The following is a 6295-nucleotide window of genomic DNA, read 5'->3' on the forward strand; positions in this document are numbered from 1 at the left end:
TATGACTAATTATGTAAAAGGAGAGATATAGTGGGGATGATAAAGAGAATTTAGCTATAGTTATGGTAGGAATTATAAAATAAAAATTATGCAAGATATAATACCACAGTATTCAAACAGTCCTCTCCCTGCCCCTCAAATAACTAAATAGTCATCAAAACTTGAATATATAAAGTAGGCAGAAGGAGGAATGATGTCAGCAAATGGAAACATAGGAATTTCCAGCGTTTGTGACCCCAGAAACATCAATTGGAACAACTTGATTGGAACAACAATACCTTGATAAGAACCAAGGATTCCAGGTGAGGGAGGACAGCACCTGGCTGAAGCACAGAAACAATAAAAGCTGCGTAGGAGGGTAGGATCATTAGATTAGCGTTACCCCCATCACCTGTCCCCCAAGCCCAGGCAAGTCAGCCCAAAGACAGACACCTTATCAGTGGGAGTAAGCCAGTAAAGTGGGAACCCTACTTCACAGGGGTTCCCAGGGCCGGCTCACCGAGGAATCAGACCGACTCGATGGCTCTAGATGACTCCCTAGGAACTCTCGCGAACCCAGGCCCTGTCCCATCTTGCCACCAGCCAGCTCCGTATCAAGATGCTCCTACAAACCCAGGCCTCGAGCTCACCCATGCGTCTGCAACTCCAGAAGCTCCAGGTGGCCTATGCGGCCCCAGGCAGCTTTGGAGAAACTAGGCTCCTAGCGGGCCCTGCGAACCCAGCCATCCCAGATCCACTGCAGCGCTTGCCAACTCCCGTGGCCACAGGTGACTCCCATGGCCACAGGTTCCCGGCGTGCTCCAGCTATCCCAGGCCGCTGCCCTTCAACCCGCCCCCACCCCCACCAATTCCCTGTGTCAGGCAGGCTCCCGCTTCTGGGCTGATGTGAATCCCGGCTCCCAGCTAACCTCAGTGCCTGCTGACTCCTCGAACAGGTGCCCAGGACATCCCAGCTCTGACGGCTGCCACGGCCTGGGTGGCCCTTTGGCACCAAGCTCCCAACCCGGCCCAACACACCAGGCCGGCGACAGCGACCCCAGGCTCTCAGCTCACTGCAGCACCAGCCAGGTCCAGGGCGCCAGGCCAACACGCACACCCGGGCCAGGTTGTTGCCACTCCAGGCTCCTAGGCTGCCCAAACGCCAAGCCAGCCCTGTGGCCCCGGCCTCAAGTCTGGCTCCCAGGGCCCCGGGTCGCAGCCTGCCCCAGTGCCAGACTGGCCAAGGCGGATCAAACATTCGGGGCAACTGTGAGGCCCCAGGATGACCCTTGTGCGCCCGGCTCCAGACTTGCTGGCGCCCGGCCGCCCTCCGCGGCCCCAGTCTCCAGGGCAACTCCCGCCAAACCGGATACCAGACCTGGCCTGGTACCCACCAGACCCGGCCACATGGATCGAGACACTGAGCTTGCCCTAGTGCTCCCCAGCAGCTGGTTGGCTCCTGTGAACGCAGAATCCAGGTCCCTGGGCAGATATAACTGCTAAAAGTAAGTTATACTCGAATTCATAGTACTCTAATTTTGTCAGATGGCGATATGTTCATCACTTAACTCTGGTATAAAGGTTTAGAGGACAAAAGCATTAAAAATAGCTGTTGCTAGAGTAATTTGTTAATAGACACACAATATAAAAAAAGAGGTAACTTATGAAATCGAAAAGATAAAATAAGGAGGAAAGGAGTAAGGGTAGAATTTTTGTATGAGATGGAAGTTAAATTGTTATCAGGTTAAAATAGACAGTAATATTAAGAAGATAATTAATGTAAACTTCATGATAACTGGAAAAAAAAAGAAACATACAATAGATACCCAAAAGATAAAGAGAAAGAAATCAAAGCATACCACGCTGGAAGCTTTGTAGCCACTTGTAGCTGCAGAAGTTAAAGGGTATATGCGTGTTTATAATATCGTTTATAATATAAATCATTGAAAATAGGAAAATGGATAAAAAATTTCATAATTCAGATTAATAATTTTGATAAAAATCTATATTGATATTAATCTGAGAAACGTAATTTTGAGCCATAAAAAACACACTGCACAATTATGTTTATATATCAAATATGGAAATATAAAAATCACTTAATAATACCAAATTACTTTCTGAGTTGTATGTATATATATGGTGTGTGTATGTGTGTGTGTAAAATGCAAAGGTAAACATTCATTTGAAATGATGAAGGAAGGAAAGGAAAGGAACAGGGACAGGGACAGGGTTAACTTGAACTTAATTTCTTCTGTAAAGTTTCATTTTCTATATATAAAAAAAAATCCAGCTCAAATAATAAAAACCTGAAAAAATTATGGCTCTTATTTGTGGTTATGTAAGTGATTGCAGTTTATTTCTGTAGTCCAGAGACTAGTATCACATTAATAGGCTAGTATTACATATGAGTTTTGTTCTGTCAATGAAAGTTTAACGTGGTAGATACTTAAACTTTGTGGTGAATTTCTTCATATATAAAATGGAAGACTTAACTCATATAAGAAATAATACCTTTTTTTTTTTTTTACTATATCTATACCTTTTTTACCATTCTACTGTGAACATAAGTCCAAAATAGGACAACCGAATATTTATTATACCACTATATCTCACATTTATTATATAGATCTTTTCCTGGTTATTCATAGAGCCAGCAGCTATACATTTAAAACCCTATTTTATATTAGGTTGTAGCTCCTAGTGAAGAAAATCAGTGGATATTGCTTTAGTGCACAAAACACATCTGTATTTCAATATGCAGCAAAGAATCAATTATATCATTCTCTTACATCTGCAAAAATTTTGCTTTTAAAGAATGTCTTGGACTAGAAGCTACTATATGTCACTTTAGAGAAAACAAAATATAAAATGAGAGTATAAATTTATATGCTACATAATGCATTGTAGTCTCGCTTTGATATGTATGGGGTCTCTAATAAGTGTGAGAATGTAAGAAGACTATGGATTTTCTTTCTCTGAGGAAAGATTTATAACCTATAGTAAACTCAAGCTGGTTTAGAATATTAAGTAATAATACTTAGAGAAAAAGTTTTTAGCTTGTGCTTAAGTACTAAGCTTTTTTTTTTTTTTTTTAATCATAGAGGCATTCATCAAGGCTAAGACTAAGTTAATTTCATTATAGTGGGATATTTAAATTAATGTGTTGACTTGGCTGGGTCATGGTTCCCAGCTATTGGCCAAACATTATTCTAGATGTTTCTGTGAGAGTGTTTCGGATGAGATAAACTTTAAATTTGTAGACTATGAGTGAAGGACATTGCTCTCCATAGGTGGGCCTCATTAAATCAGTTGAAGGCTCGTATTTAAAAAATGACTAATCTCCCTCCAGCAAGATGGAAATCTGCAGCAGACAACCTTTGGGCCTAACTGTAGCTAGGGTCCAAAGCTTTCCAGCCCACCCTGCAGATCTTTAAGTCTTCAACTTCCCTAATCACATGAGACAATTTCTTACATATTTTTCTATGTGTACAAACCCTTTAAGCTCTGTTCGTTTTCTTTTTCTGGAGAACCCTGACTTACATATATTGTTAAGACCTAAATCTGAAGTTGTTTTTAAAGCATTGCAACATAATGATGCAAATTAAGACCCACCAACTTATAAAGAAATTTCTTAAAAATCATTAAGATTCTTTATCATATGGAAAATAAAAGTTCTGCTACTTTGATTTTTCTACAGCACTCATGCTCAGTAGTACTTTTGTCTCTTCCACTGAGTTCCAGTGGTAGATTCTAGAACAAAAGCAGGGGAGAGCACCTTCACAACATCAGAGTTCTCTTGGACTTGTCAAAAGTCCCCCGCCCCACCCCCCGCCACCACCAGAGTTCTCTTGGACTTGTCAAAATTCGAAGCACAGCTTGACTTTTGTACCACTAGGTATGGTCTATCATCATGAGTATAATGCACAAAGAAATGGCCATCTTTATGAGGCAAAGATATTCAGGAGTAACTGTGCTACCCTGGCAATTTAGTGCTTGTCTCTAAAGATGTAATGGACCACAGCAAGAATGTGATCATTCCTCTTCCTTCCTCCTTCCCTCCCTCCCTTCCTTCCTTCTTTTCTTTCTTCCTTCCTTCTTCTCTTTCTTCTTACCTTTGAATGTATTTATTTTTAAAATTTATTTCTAACTGTATAATTCATGCATGTATGCAGGCCCCATTTAAAATATTTTTAAATATTTACATATAATCTACAGATACATATGTGGTTATTTTTCTAGTGTAGACCGGCAAAAGTGGAATATGTTGGTTGAAAGAAATATAGATGCTCCCTATTGCTCTCTAAAGAGACTTTTCCAGTTTATATTCATATCAAGTATATATGTAATTCCTGTTTTCCTCATACTCTAATGAGCATTGGATCTTAACAACTACTTAAAATGTGTCCAACTGGTGTGTAAACTATACTGGTGCATACCTTATAGTTATAAATTTTGTTTTCCAAGAGACTACAGAATTTCCTACTGATTTAAAAAGGCAACCTAATTTAATTAGAAAAGCTACTAGTCTTTTCACTGAAATAGTTGTTATACTTTTGGCAAATATTTCCCTTTCACTTGTCATTTTCTCTATCTATGATTATATATTTCATTGGCAAAAATCAATCATTAAAATTTTAAATATCTCCTCTCATAGAGCTCAAATTTTAATGAAAGAGCCAGACAATATGCAACATGTCAGAGATAGATAAGGACTATGAGAAAAGATAGAACAGAAATAGAGAAAGATTTGATATGAAATGTGGAGACTTAGCTGGGTAGTGCTCTATTATAAAAGGTCCTCATTGAAGGCCTCTATAATCAGATTAAATTTCGGGAGAAATGTGAAGGAAGTGAAAGTGATCTAGATGTAGAACCCTATCGTTATCAAGTAGAAGGGATTGCAGGTTGAATTTAGAACATAGGTAAAGGTCCTGAGGTAAGATAATTCTTGATGCATTTGAGCGACAAAAAAATAAAGAAATGTTACCATTGGGGCCAATCGCAGTTCGGTATCGTCCCAACGGCAGAGGGGACAGAGAGGGATTACAGTGGCACAGATGTATAGTCAGCATTTTTCCTCCGTTTTTCCTCATGGACGCAGTGAACAATCACAGATCAGTGAGATTTAGAAAAGATGTCTTAAAAGTACATTTTAGTATATTATATTTTATATTGTAAAATATTATATTATAAAAGTCTTTCTATTTTAGAAAGACAAAGAATGCTCCAAGGAGGCACATGGTCCCAGTGAAGAATAGTAACAAAGTGCTGTTACCAAAATAACCAACACAAAGAGTCCACAAAAAGGCCAGAAGAGGCCACAAAAGGACCCAGAAGTGAGAATGTCTGCATTATATTTGGGCCGTGACTGGTAGTTCCAAAGGCATTCCTAGATGATTGGCAAGTGAAGTCATTTTGATTGATACCTAGCCATTATATAGCACTTTGCCTAGTGCACGTGTGCGTACCCAGAATTCAGTTTGTTATGATTAGATTTGTGAACTTCCAGGCATGGTATTATAATGAAGCTTAAATTATGGGCAAATTAGGGTAATACCTTCTGCACAGGTGTCTATAATCGGATTAGGCCAGCTGAGACTATGACTCTCCTGTCCTTTGTCTCTGGGGATGCAGGAGGGATTCTCTAACTACCAATAGGATGTTCCTTGGGTAGTCTCTAGGCTGGACCCCTATTTCTTTGTCGCCCCGCCACACCCTGTTGCTCATGTCTGACTAGCTACCTAACAGAAGGGTTATGACAGTAAGAGTAACAATGTAGAAGCTAGAAGTGGAATTTAATGAAAAAGTTTTTTGTTCATTCATTTTTTAAATAAATAAATAAGTACAACCTGTTTGATGATGGAATAATCTAACAGAGAATCTGTATAAAGAGAAAATTTATGGAAGAGAGGAACATTTTCTGGGGATACTTCTTGAATAAGTGAAAAGGAATAGGACTGAGTGCAAAAATGGACAAACTTGCCCTCGCAGAGAGCACAGAGTCCCTTTACGTTAACCAGAGAGAATGCTAAATCTGACTGAAGTGTGTGGATACATGCCATGGTGCATGACTGAGATCATTTCATTTTAAGTGATTCTATACTGTCAGTGAAAAAGGAAGCAAAGGCACTAGCTAACAGTAAGAAGGGGAGCGTGTTGGGGATTTAAAGACACACATAAGAGTATGAAAGAATGATTTAGGTGAGAAAATTGGTGCAGAAAGAGAATGTAGTAAATTAGCACTGAGGGCCCAGTGTGTTAGTGGTCAGAAATTTAAAAATAAGAGTAGTCAGTGTGATGAAACATTTTTCTC

Source organism: Pteropus alecto, unplaced genomic scaffold (assembly GCF_000325575.1).
Source record: "Pteropus alecto unplaced genomic scaffold, ASM32557v1 scaffold152, whole genome shotgun sequence".
Lineage (NCBI taxonomy): Eukaryota > Metazoa > Chordata > Mammalia > Chiroptera > Pteropodidae > Pteropus > Pteropus alecto.